Source organism: Numenius arquata, chromosome 1 (assembly GCF_964106895.1).
Source record: "Numenius arquata chromosome 1, bNumArq3.hap1.1, whole genome shotgun sequence".
NCBI classification, from domain to species: domain Eukaryota; kingdom Metazoa; phylum Chordata; class Aves; order Charadriiformes; family Scolopacidae; genus Numenius; species Numenius arquata.
The window spans coordinates 72202504-72225892 of record NC_133576.1 but is presented as its reverse complement, the minus strand read 5'-3'; positions in this window follow the sequence as shown (position 1 = coordinate 72225892).

Below are 23389 nucleotides of genomic sequence, written 5' to 3'. Positions count from 1 at the left end.
GTGGCCAGCTATAGTTAACTGTCAACACTTAGTATTTGCCTTTGCCATCGGCAAAGTTTGCACTCAGAAGTGAGAGTATAATGTGAAGAAACTAAAGTATGAAACCACTTAATATCATAATGGTATGTGTTTGAAAAAACAAGTCTTCTCCCCCCTCCCCCCCCAAGTTTTCCTCGGTACTTGTGATGTTCGTTGGCTTGCACCTTGCCAAACAGTATTAAAGAAACAAGTAATTCATGGGCCTTCTTGTGATGACTACATCAAGATTATAGCACTTTCCCCTCTATTTTTCTCTTCCTCTATCACGATAAATCGAGAACTGACCAGTTTGTATTATTGCTGTGTAATTCTAACAATTAATTTCCAGTATAGACAAATGCTCATGTTGACAATGTTATCACTATCTTTACTCATCCTGAATAGTGCATTATTCCAGAACTAGTTAAAGTAAAATGTTGCTTAGTGTATGAGCATCCTAATCCTCTCCTTTTTCTACTTTTCTCCTGAAGACTATAAATGTTCGGTGATCCTACTTTACCCCTAATGTGCTTCTCCGCACTGCTTTTGCTTACACATTCCTGAAATCAAAGCAAAGTGTATAGAGGCTGTTTTAAGGCAGGGTACAGTAAAGTAATTTCAAAACCCTAACGATACCTAATAGGAAATTAGATATTTGGAAATACCTTCTTTATTCATCAGCTCGCTGTTCTTGGTACATTAACAAGCAAAACAGTTCATTCTGCTTTTGGAAGAGAATCCATGATCAGCACTGGTCTTTATAAAAGGGATGCACGGCCTTTCTCTGATTGGTGTACATATACCCTCAGAAACACTGGACATGATCTAGCCCTAAAAGTATTCTCAACATTTTAAATTGTTATCGTTCCTAGCCAATAGATATTTCATTATATTTGGATACTGTAACAGACTTAGTCCTGTGGGGGTAAGAAGAGAGAAATATGGAACTAACATGAATCATCTTCCACTTTGTGAGAGCTAGAAGATACTCAGTACTTCCGAAATTCAGGCTTTACAGATTCTATCTATCAGCAGCTGTGAACAAAACGAGCCATCCAGATGTACCTGAGGTAATGAAAGACAGCCTGCAATGTATTTCCAGATAGTCCATGATCTATCTTAGGTCTAATCTGCTAAGTGATAAAAACTGAAAAAGATCAGGCATTCACAGAGCCAATGGAAGGAATTTAAATGTACACCTTGGTGTACATTTCATCCACAGATTTATAAGTGTGAATAAATGTTCTGGATGTGTTCTTTCCATACAGTAACCTAGGCAAAATATAATAATTTGCTAGCTAAACCAAAGTCAGGCAGACAAGAAAATACAAATATTCCCACAGAAGAAGGAAAATATTTAAGTATTCGTTTGTTGCTTTAAATCTTTGTATAAAAAGTTAGCTTAGTGACATTTCAGCTGAGGTTTGAGTTACTAAATGTAATCTTTTCAAAGATTAATTCTTTGAAAAATCTTTGCATTTCACATTCTTCATAGAAATTATTTAGAAGAATTGAAGCAAAATAGAACTGATGAACTATAAGAAGCATTTTGCAAACCAAAGGCTCCATTCAAATTAAAGATCACCACATTAGGAGACCTGGCTGCCAGGCTGGAACATAAAAAGAAATTAACTCAATAATTTAGTAGAAACATAAGATAGAGGAAGGTATTGTTAAATTAAATGAGTCAGCCCCTAAAATAATATAAATATCTAAACAACAACCAAATGATATAGTGTAATCCTCCATTTATTTCTAGAACAAATCCTGAACAAAATCTTACTCAAAGTTATGATATATTCGGGTTCTTCCTCTTTCCCCACCTCCTGACACACATTTGTGTTTTTGACAGAAATACCAGGAGAAAAAGCTTTCTTGTGTTATTACGTGGCTTTAACTAGAAGCTGAAATGACGGAAATTCTGCAAGAAAGCCTGTTATACAGTCTCAGGGAATTCAGATAAGGATCCAAGAATTCAAACCAAATCCAAATGCTGAACCTTTTGAGATACACTACGCTTTGAAGGCGAGTGACTTTATTCTGCCAGATGGGTCTTTGAAATGCTCTGCAGTGCCCACATGACTCATCAACAAAATTTATTTGGCTAAAGAAGCAGTCGGGGAATATACTGTACTGTACTGTACATGGCCCCTCTAGGACAGCTCCAGCTGGAGCCTTAGGCAAGATTTATGGAAATTAAAATCTTAGGAGCCTTCGTGCCTTTTCTTCCCATTTGCTGTGTTGCATCAATGAAAAGATCGCCTGCAATCTTATCACATGAAGGCAAATGTGCTTGTTGGTGGCAGCACCCCCTGAAATGAGAGCAGCTGCACAGTAGGGAGGTGAGCTCCATGCAGTCGCAAAAGGCAGCTGAAGGAGGAGGAAAATCCCACATCTTAAAATCAGGAGAGACTACCATAACAACAGTGAGGGTGTAGAGGAATGACATAAGTCTTTGCTCCGTGGCTTTGGGAGAAGGGAATGGGGCCACATGGGGCCACTTCCCTCCTCTGGCACTGTGAATTTCTGTTAAAGATAATAAGTTAATGCTGTGCTCCCAGTATCCTTTTTTTTTCTATTCCTTTTCCTTCTCAACTGCTGAAAGAGCTTCTTGGTACGTTTCTACCTGGACAGTGTTTCACTCAGCATTAATAGGATAAAGTAACCTGGAGCCCTCAGACAAGGACATATCCTTTCTGTGGTATGAGAGCCTCAGTAGGCTGTTTTAGTGATGCTGTAGGAGTAGAGATGTGTTTCATGCAATATCTGTTAGTATTTCGTAGCTCACATGGAGAATGGAGAAGAGGAAGGGTGACTCTTACACTGCTGGTAAAGTACTCTAAGAGCCTTTTTGAACAATACTGGGGTAAATGTCGGAAGCTGGAGATGCCACCTGTGTTCCCCAGCACTGCAACATCAGCGTTACATTTTACCTTATTTCGATACCACCGTGTCCACTGTGGGGAAGCCAGAGTCAGAGTCAAGGTCTTGTCGTGGCAGTGTGGCTCCAGGAGGTCAGAGGAACCGTGGCTATGGTGTGTACATGTGCAGGATGGCATGGTTGAGTGGGTGACCAACTACTCCCCATGACTAAGGCTGAATACTTTAACAAACAGAAGCTGCATGTTTTGCACTTTCAGGGCAAGCTGAGAAACAATCTTTGGCATTAGTAAACACAGCCATCCTCTTAAATACGGATGATAACACCAGACTGAGTATTTTAAGCCCCTAGGCTCATGTGGATGTTACTTATGAAATGCAAATAGGTGAAGAAAGGGAGGAAGGTCGTTTGCTGAGATTTAAGAAGTTATTTGATTAAGTAGGTACCCTTCAGAAATTCAGTTAAATATTAGACAAAATACGAAGTAAACATTGGAAGAGTTAGGAGAATTGGATAGCAGTGAGAATCTTCTGGTCATATCCCAAGCCTTGATGTGATTCATTTACCTTTTTTCTTTTTTTTTTTTTTTTTAAGGAAATGGAAGGAGGCGCAAGAGAATAGAGTCACTGAAGTAAGAAAAGTGATACAAGAAGGAATTTTTAGCTTTTGATAAGGAAGAGAGACCTAATTTAATGTTTAACATTCCTCATTTTGGCTTAAGTCACCTCATGAATGTTCCCATTGCAAGGAAAAGGCTGTCAATAGAGTATGACTTCTCCTGTTATCCGGAACTGGCACTTCCATGAAGCTTAAATGTTTGAAGAACTACTCTCCCAGTAGGAAATCTGTTGCAAACAGTTCTGCCCCACACAGCCACTGTCTCACTCAACTGCAGTGGGATGAGGGAGAGAATCAGAAGAGAAAAAAGTGGGAAAACTCATGGGTTGAGCTAAAGACAGTTTAATAGGTAAAGTAAAAGCTGTGTGTAAGTAAAGCAAAACAAGGAATTAATTCACCACTTCCCATGGCAGGCAGGTGTTTAGCCATCTCCAGGAAAGCAGGGCTCCGTCACGTGTAACGGTTACTTGGAAAGACAAATGCCATAACTCCAAATGTCCTCCCACTTCTTCTTCCCCCAGCTTTTATTGCTGAGCACGACATCATATGGTATGGAATATCCCTTTAGTCAGTTGGGGTCAGCTGTCCCAGCTCTCTCTCTCCCAACTTCCTGTGCACCCCCAGCCTACTCACTGGTGGTGTGGGAAACAGAAAAGGCCTTGATGCTGTGCAAGCACTGCTCAGCAATAGCTAAAACATCCCTGTGTTATCAATACTGTTTTTGTCACAAATCCAAAACATACCCCCGTACGAGCTACTATGAAGAAAATTAACTGTATCCCAGACAAAACCAGTACATACACAATAGCAGATCAGGTTGGACGGGGTTTTGAGCAACCTGGTTTAGTGGGAGGTGTCCTGCCCATGGCAGGGGGCTTGGAACTAGATGAACTTTAAGGTCTTTTTCAACCTGAACCATTCTATGATTCTATGATTCTATGATTCTATGATTCTATGACATAGTCCCTAATACCCTGAGAGGGGATATCAAGCTTTAGATGTTGAGCTGCTAAAAGTTAAGACATCCAGTCCCATGATCATCACATAAAACTATGCACTCGACTGAGTATTTTTTCGAAGCAACAATGGCAATTAACATAATTCATTTTAGCATGAAAGGATGAACTGAGATAAAGCCCTTCCACTTGAAAAAAACCCAGCAAATAAGTATAAGTATACATATGGGTGTACGTATATGTATATATAAATCATGTGCGTAACAACTGCAAGTCAGAGGAGATACTAAGCAGTAATCTGCTTTGCTATTCCCATGTAGCCTACTCTGAAATAAATCATGATGTACTGAAAGTCACATGCAGGAATGAATGAATTCTATCACAGTGGCATGAAGGAAGATCTCAAAGCTCTTAATTTATTTATTTAATAATTTTTTTTATTTTTTGACACTCTCAGTACGTTCCTTATTTGTTATCTATACAGGAGAATCGTAATTTTCTGAGGTTAGGTATTTTACAACTAGAAAGAATCAGGAAACACCTTTTTTCCTTTGTATTTCATTTGATATCACATATGAATTATTTGCCTAGTTCTGGTGAGGCTAAAAGGTATTTCTGAGAATCTGTGAGACCACATTCTGGCATTAAGAACAGAATACTAATGGAATACATAGTAAATGAGTGGAGATCAATAGTTAACTGTGTATGTAATAATAAACTCTAGTTTTTGAAAAGATACTAAATAAAGGTCTTTGGGGCCTAGCAGAAATGTATTTTTTTCTCTTTCAGTCTGATTTAAAGTAATACTGGTTTGTCTGTTGTCTTCGTGTAAACTTTTAATCTGTAGTGCTAGCTTGCCTCCAGCAAATTATGTCTATAGGATGTTTTCCAAATGGAGTAATTCTAGAGGGAATCTGAAATGTCTTTTTCCAAATAATACATGAAAAAACCTGTTTCTTGAGAATGAATCAGAGACATAAAAGCATTACAAACCATTTTAAGTAAAAACCCCTTTGAAACAAAATGGAGAAATTTTAAAAAGTGATCTAAATAATTACTGCGCTAATATAACTCACGCGTATTACCAGGGTTGGAGTGGAAGGAAGATGTCTGAATAACACTGTCAATTAACAGAAACTGTTTTAAAGATTATTCCTAAGGCCATACTTTCAAAACTTCTCTAAACAGTACAATACAAAACAGTGTATTAATTATAACTGGTCAGGGATCTTTCTCATGAAGAAGTTTTTCATCAGAAATGTTCAGCTCATCAAAATGTGAACTTGTCATGGGGGTGAACCTGCTGAAACAACTCAACAAACTAGACTAAAACAGCAAAAATAACACTTAGATCTATTTTTTCATTTTCCACAATGGGCTTCCTAGTCAGAGAAAACTGTTTTTGGCCAATGGAGCATTCCCTTGGGATACTGAAAACCCAGGACAAACCTCTTGTTTCTTCTTTCTGTCCCATGTTAATAGCTCAGCTCAAAGACTACTGTGGCCATGTTGAAGTTGACATCTTTTGTCAAAACTGTTCAATACTAAGCTGTAACTGCAGCAAGATCTTGACCCTAGGAATGATGTGGGGTGTGTGCTCTAGCCACAGCAGTAGAATCTGATTCTCTTTGGACAATAAGGAATGATCACTATAACGTGTAGAAGGTGGAATAGCTGCAAGACACGACTGAGAGACCCCTAGCCAGTGTGGGGAAGGTCCTAACTTGCAAGTTGGAAAATGCAGGTTCAAATCCCTTTTCCAAATCAGGGAGAATTGGATTTGCTTGCAGCTGAGACACTGATGCTTCAAAACATTACAGGAGCAACTTGGTTTCCCTGACTTAGTACTCCATGGAAAAAAAGCTGCAGCTTCCTTCATGCTCTGTTTCTTACCCTAATCTGCTAAAAACAACTCTAGTTACTATGCTAGAATAAATTTTCCTTTATGACTTAAAGCAAATGTTGTAATTTTAAATAAAAATTGTGAAAAGCACAAATTCTTGGTGGCCATGATGCCACAATAAAAACTTCTGAGGTTTTCCTCAAGCTCTTTCCAATTACTTTTTAATCTAAGAAATTTAAAGATGGAAAAAAAATCTTGATTTCTCTTTTTTTTTTTTTTTCTCTTTTTTTGTAACTTTATCGGTTGGAGTTTCTTTGCCTATCTTTTACCCTACTATATTTTTTCTGCTCCAACACCTCTTTTCGATAGGCAAGGATTTTGCTTAGAGAAATGAGACAAAGCACAGGTTATTTGCACAGCTAAGTAAGTCAATGAGATTAGAATAAGACTCTTTGGGTGCCTGCAAGTAAAATACTCAGAACAGAACATTAAATCTGTGGCTGCCTTATGATTGTTGTAAGTAAAATCTGTACTGTAAATCTAAGGCACGACAGGGAGAATTAGTGTTTTATGGGCAGAAGGAATCCTGACATCTGACTTTTAGATCCTTAGCTTTGCATGTTGACAACTTTTAAAAATACATATTTCTAATGAAATTTTACGACTGTATTTCTTCATTTGAAGAAAAAAAGTGAAAAAACAGGGTCTGTATGTAATGATCGTGGCATTGCACAGAATGATACAGCTTAAACCCTGAGTATTCAGCACTGCAGCAGTGCTAGTGACCACCCGAAGGAAAGAACTAGTTTTAGTGGCTATCAAGAGGAGTCGGCTGCTGTCCTGGAGACAGACAGGTTCCTGGTAATGTTTGCAGGACTGGTGAAGAAGACCCTCACTCTTCTTCCCTTCCCTCATCTTCTGACTCTCGAGAGAAGCTGAGACTGAGTGCTGGACCTGGAGAAGTTTGTCTCTGTTAGAAGGGGAATTTCATTTCCCACAGTTTTCAGGTGCTTTAACATCTGATAGTGTTGTCTGACTGCTGCTGTGTTCACAGATGATGAAGAAAATATATTTTTAATTTTTATAAGGGTTCTACAACTAGTATGTTAGTGAGGTATATACCTATGAAGATACATCTCACCTTACTGCTGTGGGGTTCAGCTGAACACTGGCCCATTTCAATCCACTGAATGAATGCCAGGGAGAGATTCTTAACCATTTCTGGTGATTCCCATACTGCATATGGAATAAAAAGAATCGTGTTAATTAGGATCTTGCTTTTGTATATAGCCTTCATTACTTAAACAGTGCTTCATCTGAATGCTTGCCTATCCAGTGTGGAGTCTGACAGAAATCTCCATGGATGTGCAGGGGTTTGCCCATATGAAATTGTCTCAGTGTGGAAGCCCGGTTACATAAATATGCATCTTCCGATAAAATGAAGTAACAGTGGAATATAGCAGCAGAAAAGAAGCTTTGCCATGCAATGCTAGAAATGCTCAGTGGTGAATTTACAGACAGAACTCTTCCTGGAGGAAGACCTGCTTCTTTATTATTCATTTTCATGCTGGCTAATGCTACTGAGCCTGTGTTCTTGATATGAGTACTTTAGGATTTCATCATAATAGATATGGTAAGTCATAAAAAGGAATCTTTCCCTTATACTAAAAGTACAATCCTACAAAAATGCATGTATGAGCTAGTAATTATTACCATTCTTAAAATCCTCCAAAAATAATTTAATAACAGCATTGGAAAAACACTCCACCAACATTTCATTAAGTATTGTTTTACTATATAACTGTAGTTTGAGAATGGGCTGTTAAAATTTCTTTTAATTACAGATGAGCCTGAAATAAAATCCTCCCTTTAGAACTTCCTTAAAACCATTTCAGGGATGAAATCTCTATTTTGAGCTTGATTATAGAGCTCACTATTTTTTAATCTTCTTTTTTCATGTTTTGACAATTGAAAAAAAAGCACCCCCCCACCTTTCTTCCAATGTCCAACATAGTAAAGAATAGCTTTATTTGGTTATTTTATCTTCCGAGTACTTGATAATGTTCTGGCAGTACGAAAATACCTGTTTTCATATATACTACTTCCCTGATCCTATTTTGAAAATGCTATACATATTCAAATATTGATGGAATAACATATGACTACATATATCCATCAACACTGTTTCCTCTCCTTTTTTCTTAACATAGAGATTTAATCGTGTAAAATATGTAAGACAAGAATCTTTGAATGCAAAACTTCTAATATATTTTTATAAGTGTTTAAAATAGTACTGTCACTAGAATTTACTTCCTTATACGGGCTAACTTCAAATACAATTACCTTCTACTATTTTCGACTAAGTACTTTACGTTAATGCAAAACTACAGCTGGTGTAGTTCAGTAACTGAACCGTGGCTTAACGCTCACATGGTAAAAATATAATGTGCTACCATTAAAGTATCAATGAATTAATCCCATGCAGTAGTATAAACTACATAGTAACAGTAATTACTTAACATAAATTTAAAGGGCAGTAATTAAAAGAAATAAACAAAATCTTAATCAGACTCATCATTTACTCACCTGTGGTTTTTTCATTTGCAAATCAATGTTTGCAGTACACAGCATAATTTGTTATTTTGAAACTAATGAAATTTTCAGTTTTCAATGTTATCAAAGAACTATTCACTGTTTTGGAGTTGGAGGACCTTCCTTGAACACAAGAAAAGTTAAAGCCATTTCTAAAAAGCCATGTCCAATGTGTTATTGAATAGTAGGATTTTATTAGCTTGTAACAGAAAGGAAAAATTCTCACACAGTAAGGGCTTATTTGCTTTGAAGGAGGGAAAAGGAGACAGGCAGTAGACTCAAAGCAAATCCTATCATGAAATAGGCTGATTTTATGTTGAAAAGCTGGTGTGTATATCAGGCAATTTGCACACACATTAAAGAGAATCAGGAGAGATTGTACAACATGAACTGACATAGTAAAAGGGACAATACCAATCTGAAGAATCCCAAAATCAAACCTAAATGTACCTTGTTGGAGTAAACTCACTGTCCAACATGTCCAAATATAGTTTGAGGGCACGGTTCCATCCTGCCTGATAACATAATACTGTTCCTGTCAGCACAAAATCTTGTATATGAAAATATTGTGATATGTAAAGAGTCAAGAATTACTGTGATTTTCCTTATTCATTACTGTAAAAAAATTCTATAAAACTTCTCAGCAACTAAGTTTTAGGCTAAGCAGTGCTGTTCCAGCCCTGACTGCAAGCTTTGAAACAGAGAAATCTCTATTAGAAAAAGAAAAAGATCATTGCAATAAGCATAAAAATAGATTAAAGACCTGTAAGGTCATGGTAAGAAAGTGCACAACATTGTCAGTGGTAAGGGCAGCAGATCATGATGACACATGGTGATTCGATAAGAAATGTTGAGAGTAGGTAACGGTATTTAGGAAGTTGGGAAGCCCTGGTCTAAAGCCAAGGATTTCACTGCATGATTGCTTTATCAGTGCTGTAGCGGACACGACCCTCAGTGCCTTGCTCCACAAGCTTTAGGCAGAAAAAGGGTGAGTGCAGACTGAGCAGACAACTGCTGCTGCTATCTGCTTGAACTCGTACCCACACAGTGAGCATCCTGCCTTCCAGCTAAGTGGAAGACAAGTTTTCAAGAGAGAAGAGAAGTTCTGCACAATAATTAGCTTTGGATGGAGTGAATATTCAAGCAGCTTTCACATTGGGCAATTAGATTTTGAACTGTGTTATTTGTAAATTAGCCCTGGGTATTTCATGTTCACAAGCCAGAAAAGTACATTGCTACATTTTACACTGTCATATGCTATCAAAGCACTGTGTGTGATATTTAAACTTTCCCTTACACTATACCTGTGATGGCAGTGTATAATGAACAAGATTCATTGGAAAGTTTGAGCAGCCTGTTTGATTTTGCAAGAAGAGCATATTTAATGGATAATTTTTGAAAAGAAATGAAACAGAAACAGCTGAATCCCAAACCCGTAAATTCTACACCAGGCCAAAATAGCAAGAGTTTTTATATCTAAAGGAATTCTTGTTCCAAACTATTATTACGGAATGTGATAAAATCATCTAAACAAGGAAAGCTTTTGCACTATCCAAACACTTGCTACCATGTAATCTCTACAGCACTGACTAAAAGTACAAAAAGTAATCCCAACACTTTGACAAATAACATGAATTGAAAAGGAGTTTAAAAAAGCAAGAATCTACCCTTCCATGACCTTTTTGTTATCAATTGGTACATCCAAAGGGACAACACAGTTACATTTTTGATGGTGTTTTCTATAAGAAAGTTCCAGTCAGCACAAGCCACTGTGCCACAGTCTCCAGAGCAGACCCCAGACTAATCAAACATCTTCTGGTATACAAAAAGGCACAACTCAGACAGAGGTGTAGTACTGGAACTCAGTATCAGGTACATCAGTGGAGATTTTGCCATTAAATTCAATGAGAGGGAAGGAAGTTCAGAAAGAATAAAGAAAGTTCAGGAAGAAAATACAGTTTTTTTCTTGCTGTAGCTCCCACTGTTCAGGAGTTTTAAGTTAGTGGAGGATGTTTACTTCTATTCAATGATCTTCAGTGCAGCATCCCACAATATCAGAATGTAAGCCAGGATGGCAGCCTAACTTTACCTTTACATTTCCATGATACTAGCAAACAGTTTTTCCATATTTTGCTGACAAAACTTAACTTTTCTTGCCTTACATTAGTAGTTTTTCTATTCTAGATATGAAAGATTGAGACCCTTAGAGACTGCCAATGCAAACATTGCATTATAGCCTCAGAAGCTAGAAGGGCGAGTATCACATTTTCAGCAACAATCTCCTATGACTGACAGAGCTGAGAAAGAGTGCTCTCTGCGTATAACAATTCCACAGCACAGTCTCACAGTCTGAAGTCTGAAGAAAGAAAGGAAAATCTATAGGGTGAAATTAGAAGATCTGAATTACAGATCTGCTGTTGTGAAGTTTTGGATTTGCAATCTCTTCTTGTTGTAGTGGGGACCTTTGAAAATACTCACTATTGTAACAGTGTATGAGTGGACTGTAATAAAGCATGTACAATATATCCTAAGTTATTACCACTTCCCAACAAGGTAGTATCCTTATTTACAGGAAAGGGTACTTACTTAATACTGTCATAAGACATTCATTTCTTTCTTCTTATGGTATCTGAAGAGTGTATTTGGTTAAAGTTCTCTAGATTCTTGACATTTATGCTTTAGGTATTTTAGAGGATTCATGGGTTTTGATGCTTTAAAAGAGGCAAGATAGAGACACTTTCAAGTTTGTCCTCTGCACAACTGCTTCTCACATAATCTTTTTTTCCTCTTTTAGTAGTTTGATAAAGAAAGTGGTTAGTTCATTTTACCAGTCTCAATGAGTATTTTTTTCCTTATTTTTAATATTGAGTCTCTTATTCAACCTCTCCATTATCCCTTTCCCATAATATCTTAAGAAACATCTAGCCAACAGCTACTTCAAGCTACAATGGTGGCGATAGCTCCGGTATGTCCTCTTTAAATTGCATGAGCTCACTTTTAGCATGTATTATTTCCACAGAAATCACTCCCCCTTTTTTACCTCACCAGGCTAACACAGAAAGACTTAAAGTCTTACTAGATGAAGCCACTAACCAAGACATGTTCACGGTGTAAGAAGTAAGAGAAAAGTGTGCAAAAATATTGAAGGAATACAACCATGTCCTGAACTGCTAAATGGTCAGTTTGTCAACATGAACTCACATAAAGAAATGGATACTGCAGTCAAACAATTCTTACTGGTAATTCCTTATACTCAGTGAATCAGAGCTCTGCAGAGCTCAGCTGCCACGCAAGAGTTTTGATGGGAGTTCTTTGTAAACCTTCGGTAGGAGCTTGAGCTCAGTAACAGAAACATGCACTTGTAGCAGGGCGGTCGCTGGCTGATGGTGTGTTATCACAGTGCTCCTCAGACAGCAAAGGTACAGCTGAGCATATCTGCAGAAACTGGCTTCAAGAGTCATAACATGAAATTTTTACTTGACAGGTGCTCTGTATAGAACTATATAGCATCACAACTTACATCAACATATGAGATGGATTTCAACTACTGATTAAAATACCCAAACTTAAGTGTCTATGGGTTGATGTCTATGTGTGAGGTAGGTGTCTAAGCATCCAATACAGTCAATGCAGCCTGAAGGATTCATCAGTTCTCCCTAAAGGAGTCGACTACATGTGATCAACTAACCTAAATCTGATTCCAAATCAGCTTAATGTGGTGGTGAAAATATAGGTTCCTGAATGTGTATACACACTTTTAAATTTGTGAAAACACACATAAATATGTGGAGTAATTGTTCATTTCTTCTGGTCTTACATGACCACTGGGGACACTGTTTCACACTTTTCATAGAATGTGCACTTTGTCATGTATATGAATATTTCTGACTCTTCTTCCATGTTATTCCCATTCCCCTGCAAAGGCTCATTTGCCTGTACAGAGCGGAGCAGCCTCTGGCAGACCTTCACTTCCCACAAATATAGATCTTTGGCTCTGTACCACTCTTCAGGACACTGATACATCCACTGGGGCTGTCTTCAGGGGAGGCACTCTGCATTAGAAGAGAGGCTTACTCAAGTTGCTCTTCAGGAGCAAAATGGGAGCCCTAGATTCAGAACCTGTCTTCATTTTCTCCTACCAGCAGAGTTCGTCTCAGCCCCTTTCTTCAGCCAGAACTGGAGGGGGTTATTTCAGACTGAGCAGCAACATATGTTAATAAAATGTGTTTACAGAGGCGTAAATTCCACTACTGGGTGGGGGGGGAGGGGGGAGGAGCAGGTTGGGAAGAGGGAAAAGGCCTTTGAATTTTTTAAAGCTTTTATCTTAGTAGCCACACTTCTACCCACAAAATCTTCTCTGAAATTGGCTTTTATGTCAGCCTGCTAATGTGCTCTGAACTCCCATCTCTTAACTATAGGATAGCAGCTAATCAACAGACAGCATTTTTAATACCTTTATCAGCACAATTGAACCATTAGGTTATTCAGGAAATTAAAAAAAACAACACCAAACCAAGCCCACAATCAGACATTAGAACATCCCAGTGCTCCTGAGCACCAGTTTCCCATTCACCAGTTCAGAATTTCTTTCTTTTCCTTTGGGTTTCCAGCTGCTCCCAGGGCAGCTGGGAGGGCTGGCTTTGCAGCCTAGCACTGAGACACTCTTTGTGCCAGCAGAAACAGTGGGAAATGCTCCATCCCAAGTTCACTTAGGTCTTTCCTGAAAGCAATGGCCAGCCTTGCTTTTGTGTCCCATCTCTGCTTACCCGCAGCCAGGCAGGTTTGCAATGGCAGGGTGACACTGTCTGCCAGCCTGCAGCACAGGGGCCCTTCGAGATCCACAGCAGCAGTTCCACTTGCAAACATTTGCTTCAAATGCGAGGCGTCATTTCAGGGTGGGGAGGAGACCATGAGAAAGGAAGAAGAAACTTTAAGACTATTTCAAAGATAGAAGCAGAGCTGACATTAGCAAATGAAGTGCCTTGAACAACATTAACACAGAGAGTGCACTGGAGAAATATGAAACATCAGTCAGGGTGGGGGGTTAGTAGAGAGCCTCTGAAAGCCACACCAATTCATTGTAATAAAGTCCTGGGTGTTATGGCATTGTTGTAAAGGGTGAAATTCTTTCAAATGCTGAGCAATGCGGCGGCCTGGTGCCCTGTGCAGGACTACAGGTGGCATTTGTTTATGGCCAGCTTTGCACATATCACAGCCCTTCTAGGGGAAGTGCCATAAATTGCTTCACAGCTGGTTTTACATGATACACATGCAATATGTCACACACCTTGCTTGTGGGACTTCTTCCTCTGAGGACAGATCAGAACAACCTACCTACCACAGTCATAATCCCCTATGCATATCTCTGCCCATGAAAAACAACATTTCTCCCGTACAATTCAGGGGAACAGAAACCAGCAGAAAGATCTAGTGTAGCACTAGTCCAGACAAAGCCTACATGGGCTCAGCAGAGGAATCTGTAAAGGACACATGCTATGCTCCTGAAGTAGAGGAGTTTGAATTGCAGGTCAAACACACTGGCAGAGGCCACGGTAGGCCAAATTCAGACACCGGAAAGCCAAAAGCAGAGGTGTTTGATGTAGGGCCCTGCCCTGTTGGGAAGCAAGAAAGATGTACGTGATCAATCAGTGACCCAAAGTCCTTTACTAGAGTCAGGACAAAAGGGTGAAGAGAACTTACAACAAAGTAGTGGTGAAATTAAGGAAAGACACCTCCAATGCTGTAAAGACGAGGGGGATTCCAAAAAAGTACGTTTGAGTTACCCAAAGAAAAACTGAGGGTGAGTGCAATTATTGGATGCAAAGATGCATTGTATTAAGGACAGAGACTTTAATGTTCCTGTGTGGTAATTGGTCAGGTCAGCAGCCAGTAAATGAATCTCCTGTTGTCATGTCACATATAAGGCTGACACAAACCTGCCACCCTACACTTCACGAGGTCCAAAGCTTTGCACTAGGTAGGGCAGAGACAATACTGCTCGTAGCCTTTGGTCTTATTGTTAAAGCACTCTGAAGACTGCTGGAGTGAAGTTCCTGTGGAGCAGACTCCATCACTACAAGTCAACATCATTTGTTTAGAATTATTTATGGGCAACACAAAGGGACCAAAGTGTTATTTTTCCTGATATTTAGGATAAGGTACATTCCCTGCTGATCAGATGAAGCCCTTTCAACCTCACAGATGCAGGAGCTTATTTCTCATCATGAATAACAGGTGTAGTAACATGGCCATCACCTTTCCATAAACTGTGTGTTCAGTGTTATACCGAACTGGTGTTTTGAATGGATGATATGTCCATTGGAGAAAACTTCATATAAAAAGACCCTATCAGCTGGAGCCTTTGGATATGCAAAAATAACAGACAGAGCCCACTGGTGTGAACACACATCAGGAGTTCAGACAGAATGAAATTTATGAAGCAAGGACACAGTTTCTACATTTTCCACTTGTTTTAAAGAGTACCATGCTCCGAAGCTGCAGAGCTGTTCTTTAGTAAAGCTGCTCTGCTAAAATGATAAACAAAATCTGTTTCTTTGAAGCCAGCAGGAGTCCTTGAAGATCATTTCAGATGCAGTGTGAGTCGTGCAAGGAATGATCTAAGGCCTTGATCACAACACATAGGGAGGGACTGAATTACTCTTCTTATGTATAAATATAAGTAAGCTGTGTAGAACCTAAGGATTTCTGTACAGTCCAGTTGTTGAGGGTGAAGGGGGCAAGTTTCGATAGTAACAACAGGTCTGGGAAAGGGTGAGTCCAGGAAGAAAGGTCTGATTCTTTAATTAGAGCAGGAGTGAATTAGGATTCCTCAGCTGAGGAAAAGACAGTACTTGTGATGGGATTTGGAAATAGTCAAGAGTAATTATCAAGCAGTTGGCTTCAACAAGGAACTGTAGAGGAAAAGGCAAAGTTGCTATTTTCAGTGTTCATTTAACATAACCCTTTATTCTGTTTGCAGCCCACATGATGACGCAACATCCCTCCATTTATATTCCCAGATTTTGAATCATAAAAACATTAATTCACCTCTTAATTATTCATTTAGGAGTTTCTTTGTTGGGCTCTCAGGAGTACTATATTAGGCATTTCTTTTGTAAAATACAGATTTAGAATGTAAGAGGAAAGAAGAGTTAGGCTCTTTTGTAAAACTACAGAGAATTTAAAGTGAAAACCATATAAAATAGACAAACCTTCAATTAAAAAAAATGAGTTTCCAAAAACACAGACTGCTAGACTGAAATTTCATGTTCTTTGCATGTCTCTTTTCAAATATGTATCTAGTCTTTTCAGATAAAAATGGAATGGTAGAAAGAAATGTGTAACTTCAGAACATTGTAAAAATATGTAAGACTTCAACAAAATTCTGATAGGTATATAAAACAATGATTTTTCTTTTCATATCACAGAAAGATTTTGTAAAAAACAAAGAGATATATTAGCTTTGGAGTTTTTTGGCTCACATTTCACAATATGATCAAGAGACTCTGTGAAGTTTTTTTGAGGATAAATTTTGTTACAAAGAGAGTGACTAAAATAGATCCTATTGCCTTGTAGTCCTTAGTCACAATAAAGAAAAATGACACTAACAACAGTGTAACAGGCAGTAAAAACTGTGCACCCTACCTCTTTTATACTACAGTGTTAATGCTAGTTTAGATTTGCCGGGAAGCATACTTCGTAGACCTTTATTTACCGGCACCCTTCGTCTTTTCAGTTTTTTTATATCCAATGGGGCTCCTAGTACAAGAAATACATGACCCTGTTGGAGCAAGTCCAGAGGAGGGCCACAAAGATGATCAGAGGGCTGGAGCACCTCTCCTATGAGGACAGGCTGAGAAAAGGCTGGGGTTGTTCATCCTGGAGAAGAGAAGGCTCTAGCGAGACCTTATAGTGGCCTTCCAGTAGCTAAAGGGGGCTTACAAGTAAGCTGGAGAGGGACTTTTTACAAGGGCATGTAGTGATAGGACAAGGGGTAATGGCTTTAAACTGAAAGAGAGTAGATATAGATTAGATATCAGGAAGACATTCTTCACTACGAGGGTGGTGAGGCACTGGAACAAGTTGCGTGGAGAAGTTGTGGAGGCCCCATCCCAGGAAGTGTTCAAGGCCAGACTGTATGGGGCTTTAAGCAACCTGATGTAGTGGAAGGTGTCCATGCCCATGGCAGGACAGGAACTAGATGATCTTTAAAGGTCCTTTCCAACCCAAACCATTCAGTGATTCTATCATTCTATAATGTTGGCAGAAAACGACTGTCCACTCTCTTTCCAACTCCAAGAGCCCAAATGGCAACACACAGTACTGAAGCTGCAGACAAAAGAGGTTCCAAGGAAAGTTGGAGGGTCAGGGATTGTTCAAAGCAGAAAGACAAAAATAAGACTACAGGCTTAATTTTTAACTTTTTCCTTGATAAACAGTCTTCAGTGATTCACTCAATCATATCTTCTGAATGAAAGGAAAATTATCCATCCTAATCTGCTGGAAAACCCAATACAGCCCCCTCAATCCTCTATTTCTCTAAACACTTAAATTATAATTTTATCTGAGCTGCTTGTGAACTGAACCTCTGTAAAAAGTTTGGTCAATCTAGATGTGATTAAGGAGGTACTTCTGTCTTACAATAAACACTTTGAAAAGTCTTGAACTCCAAGAACTCAAGGGATGTCCAGTTACAAAACAAAAAAGCAAAAAAAAAAATCTCACTTGGATCATCAATAGGCTTTTGACTTGTCTACAAGGATACATGCACTCTAACATCTTACAGGTTTACGTCCTGGGTATATTTACATGCAACTTTATCATGCCTTTGCATAGGTGTAATTTTATGGACAGCTGTGTGATGTGTATTAAACCTTTTATTAAACACTAGATTACCCTTCTTACATATAGCATGAGAATAGATCAAGATGACAAGGTCGAGCATCTCTTAAGTGACATCATGCTGCGGCTATATTTATATAGGGTTTTTTCCCTTCCTGGAGGCTGGAGGCTAGAGTATTTTGCCGATGTGTTGTGACAAAGGAAGCACCTCCATTAGAGAGAAAATTACAGACCAGGCTGAAAGCTGTACTTTATATCTATTCTTCAAGCAGACCTAGGTGACCAACTCACGGTTTTATTCCTAATGAAACACAAAGAAAATTGCATGGCACAGTATGTATTCTATTTCAAATGGGAAAGCAGGCTTCTTCAGAAAAAGTGTAGTTATTCATTGCTATACCATACACACGTGTAATAAGCCTGTGTGTATGTACAGCATTGAGACATCTATCCATACTCCGCCTATACATAGATCTACTACGTTTAGTTCTTTTCAGGTTACAATAATGATGCAAAAGTGTGTGTGTGGGAAGGCCTTCTACTGACAGTGGTTGAAAAAAGAGAAGTGAATAAAGTGGAAATGCTGTGCTTACCAGCTCCCACTGTTCAGGCCACAGAGGGTCACTGAACTGCAGTTCATTTCTTATTCCACTCTCTGACTTCAACACTTTGAAGACTGCTGTAGGGATGTAATCATTCTTCTTGTGCTCGAGTGAAAACCACACAGAATGATCAGTCATTTGCCTGCTCTGTTATTCACCCTCTTCCTCTTTTCATTTTTTTTCTGCTGTTTTAATGTAATTGTAAAGATTGTGATTTCTTTGAAACAGTGTGAAATTTAGATTTATTAGTTATAAAGATCTTATGACAGCAGCCAATTGCTCTCTTAATTCTATATGTTACATACTTCACAAAGTTAAGCTTCTCCAGTGGTATCTTCAGTATTTTCTTTTTTGGAGATTCAATTCTCTAGAAAATCGATTTTCTAAAAGCTCTGGTTTATTCTGAAGAATGTATATTATCCATCACAAATAACAACAAATATCATCAATGAGCAAAATTTAGATCCAAAGCTACAAACATAAACACACGACAAAGGGGTAGGAATATTGTGAAAACTTCATATTTAATTTGTAATGTTGTCTTGTAATGAGATGACATGACACCTCAGATAAGATGATTTCAGTATGTGTGACAGAATAACTGGCCTTAGAAAAATAAACTTCTCTCTTTCATTTTTTTTCTTTTCTATTGTAAGACCACAGACACCGGGGTCATGAAACAGCTGGGTGACGGAGGACAGTTAATGGGGGAAAACCAAGTGTGTTTGGCTACAGTGATAGAAGGATAGAGGGACAAGGCCATTTCAACATGGCTCCCTGTAAGAGTGCACACACTCTTTTCTTTGGTAGCACTCCTACTCTTGACACCTACAGATCGGGCCAAATGATTATATCTTCATGGCAAGGTTATGTTGTCACACTGCTGATGAATAAGCCTCACTGCGTAAGGCTGATTAAGCCTTGAAAGTAAGCCATCACGTGGTGAGACTCACTCTCAGATGTTACTGAGCTGCTGAGTGCAGAGTCTCACTCCAAGAATGCCCTTTGTTGCTGTTATAACCCTTATGGTTATCGTGTTTGTTCCTTTTGAGTGCTGAGCTACTAGACCCAGTCCAAAACAGAGATCAGGCACAATTTCAGCACAAAAACCAAAGGACACTGGGAGATGAGAGAGGTGGTGTAGGACCAGAGGCCAGGCTCTGCCTCTCAGTCTCTGATTCTGCCTGGGGAATGGGTTACTTGTCAGGTATTATGGCTACACCCAAATCCTTGGTAGAATAGGCCCCGTGTCTCAGAAATTTTGGCAATTCTGGGATTTCCCTTGCAGCTTAGACATCTAGCTGCTTGGCCTGTAAAAAGCGAAAGAAAATGCAATAAAATAAAGACACAGAACAGAAAAATGGTGATGGCTTCACTGCTGGAAAAAAAATCTTCAAGCACTATTCTATGGTTCTATGATTAGCAAAAGGGTGTCCATTTCTACTTATTGTGAACACTTGTCCTTATGTTACTTTAATTCACTTAGCTGCATTAGGAAATCATCCCCCAAACTCATGGAACACCTGAAATGTTCATTCCCGTAACACAGCAACAGGCTTTTAAAACATTTTTAGTAGACTATTGTTCTTACAATTTTTACCACCCCTTGTCAAAATAAATCAAACCGTGATAATCTCCACAAGCACTTTAAAAGGATTAAAATTATGGGGAATCATTTTATATACCAAATTACTTTGTATATTTCTATTCTCTTGAATGAGAGGGGAAAATGAATTGGAAATCAAAAGAGGGAATTGCTCTTTTGATATCAGCATTTTCTTTTCTATGGGCGTAATTAAATAGATCTTAGAAGAGTGAGACACAAAAAGGAGAGGAAAGAGGTAAGAAAGGAGAAAAGGACAAAAGGAGGTGGGGAGAAAAGATATTCTAAGGCCAGAATTAAAATATTTACACAGTTTATCTGTGAAAGACATGGTCCATCAGGGTCTCGTCTCAGGATTACCCTAGTCTGCAGAAGACCACAGCTAAGTCTGGGGGACTGTCTGGCTGATTTCCATGATGCTGTCCCTGACTTCGCAGACAAAAGTGGCAGTCCGACGGTGAGGAGGCGGGAAGGAGGGCAGCAGACCAGAGGAGTGCACAGAGTATTCCTACTGCAGCCTGCTTGTTCTCTGCTGATGGACCAGTTCCCAAAGCAGCTGGCACACAGGAGTGAGCCCACACAGCTGCTCTGAGCTGTTATTCAGAGGTCTCAGGTACTACAACTGTTACCTATGGAGACCTACGCAGCTGAACTGTGCTCAGCAAATGCTCAGTTCATCAGCCAGTCTAGGCTGCTAGGATAACTCCTTATGTTTTCAAGCAGTATAACTTTATAATATCAACAGGAAGAACCATAAATAGATGCTAAGGGAAACTATTCTGGTTTGCATGCATTAAATATGCACTGCAGGTAATATTTCCCTCATTTTATTCTCATACAGTTTGCCTTTTTTTTTAATCCCAGTACAGGGATTTCCACCCTTCTTCTGGAATACTATTGATTCCTTGTCATAATCCCAATGTTCAAGTGTTTTGGGCTACATCCTAAAATTCTTTGTGGTGGAAGGAAATAATGTGGCATTAGGACAGTGACAAGTCACCTAGTTTTATCTGGAAGCTGTTTGAAAACTGTTAGCAAGGCAATCTAAGTAGCTGGAAAGTAGGGTGCAGGCAGTGTGTAGTGTTAGGCAGTTTGCCTTCTCTCTCTTTTCTTCTGCTACTCCATTTCCAGAAAGCTTCCTATAATAATATCTACTTCACTGGACATCCAAGAATAGGTCCAAGCAAATGCTTCTCTATGACCTCTAAGCTTTTTAGAGGAAAGCATGTGTATAAGGGAGGGAAAGAAAGGAACTCAGAAGAGATAATGACAGTGAGATAGAAGAAGAGGAGAGTGAAAGGAGAAACAACCCAGACTGCAGTGAATATGGAGATGCATCTTGCCATCTCTGTAATATCCAGCCTGAGAATTTCTACTCTAGCACAGAAATAAAACATTGCTCAACAACACATTTATTTTTCCAAGACTTCCTCCTCCTTTCAATTTGATGTAAAAATTGAGATATACCAAGCATTCTAAGTACCTCCAGATTCAAAGAATCAGGAGACAAAACTTTTGCCTTCCTCTTTCAATCTTACCTTCCTGCTGCCGCACCATTAATTTTATGCAGCAGAAGGATATGTGTAGGAATGTAAAATCTCTTGGGAAACTTGGAAATAAAAAAATCAAGCTGAAAATGTTGAGGTGAGGCCCCATTAGTGAAGGATGAGTTAAGACCATATGGTATAAGTATTGAGATGTGGTTTGCCCTTTCTTTTCTCATAGGTACCTATTAGAGGTACCTATAAAGATACCTCTCATAGGTACCTATGAGAAAATGTGGAAAGTGGGTGTAGTCTGATATAACACAGCTTTTAATACCAGTAAATGAATGATGGTCCAGGAAATTCCGTATATATATTTTCAAATGATGAAAAGGATTTTGAGATGTGTATTAAATGTATCACTATGAAAAATAAAGTCTAGTAGCCCTACTTAGTTAACTTTCTCTAACCATAAGAAAAGTGTGCAAAAGTAACTAAGCTAGGAGGAAAAATCCGGTATGAAGCTGAAAAGCTAAACTGTAAAACAATTTGAAGAAGTTAAAGATGAAGATCCAGGGGAAATCTGAAGTTTGTCCAAAGTACCTGAAGATAAGGAAAGTTTATAGCTGGTGAAATCCCCTCTGTACTTTGCACAGGAGATACCAAGTAATGAGAGCTAATCTGACAGGAGGTGAATGATACAGTGCATTTCCTAGGGACTCAAAAGAAGGTTCATTTATAATGTTTGGATGGAAGGCAGCTCCCACTGAGAGAAAATGGTCCTGAAAATTAAACTCTTCTAGTGAAACATTCTGTCAGATAGATTAGGATTAGGATTGGACTATGGCAGGGACATATTCCAGTTTGGATAATCACTGATATTCACTTTAAATCGGAGTGGGAAAAGAGATCTTCCAGAAGAGGAGACACACACACACACAAACAGACTCTCAAAAAACACCTAAGGATTCCAGGAAGCAGATTTCCCCTTTCATGCACACTTTTTTATCAATTTATCTGGCTGCCCTATAGCAGCAAGGGAAAAGGGGAATTGTGTGGTTAGGCACAGACACCCATCTGCTTGGAGATTTGTCTGACCCTTTTCTATGCTAAACTTTTTCAGGCATCTTTTTTTTTTAGTGTTTCTGGGAAATATTAGCATTTTGCCCCTTCTCTTGTAAAGCTTTTGAACCACTAAACATTAGAATTTTCCTCATAGCATCTTATGAGTGTAAAGATTTGCTTTCATCAAAACCATTGAATTCACTTTTTAGTGTGTCCATATCCTTTTATGATGGCTGACCAGACTGTTCTGGTGTTTATATTTAACCAAACGGATAACTGCAGAAACAGAACATTTTAAGTGGATGGAAAAAAGATATTTGCTGAGTGAATTTTACTCCTGTGGGAGTGACTAGTACAACGGAACTGGATTCAACTTGCAGCCAAACAGCAAAAAGAAGCAGAGACAAAGGAATAATAGAAAGGAAGTGAATATATATCCACATATGTAATGCCACATATCATGGCTTGAAAAACTCCCACTATTGTGTCTTGTTAAATATTTCATAAACTATGAGAGAGCTAGAATCCCTCTAATACTTATGGCTGGATGAAGAAGAAGTAATTTCTTAAAAATATGTGCTCTCTTTCTAAGGAATTTTACCAATAAAACCTCCAAGAAATAGAAAGAAGGGTAAAAGCAAGGAGAAAAGAAGGGGGTTGAGACCCAAAATGTATTAATAGAAGTGAGCAAGTGCTAAAATTGCGGAGAAACTTCAGGATGCAAATGAAATCCAGTAGAATCTCAAAGTAAATAGCTGGTTTCAACATTGCTTTTGTGCCACCCTGTACATAGGGGATAAACCTGAGGATGCCCAGATTTGCTGAAGGAACAGAGACAACCTGACTCCACAGAGAAATCCATTACAGTAGTAACCTCCAAATTCAG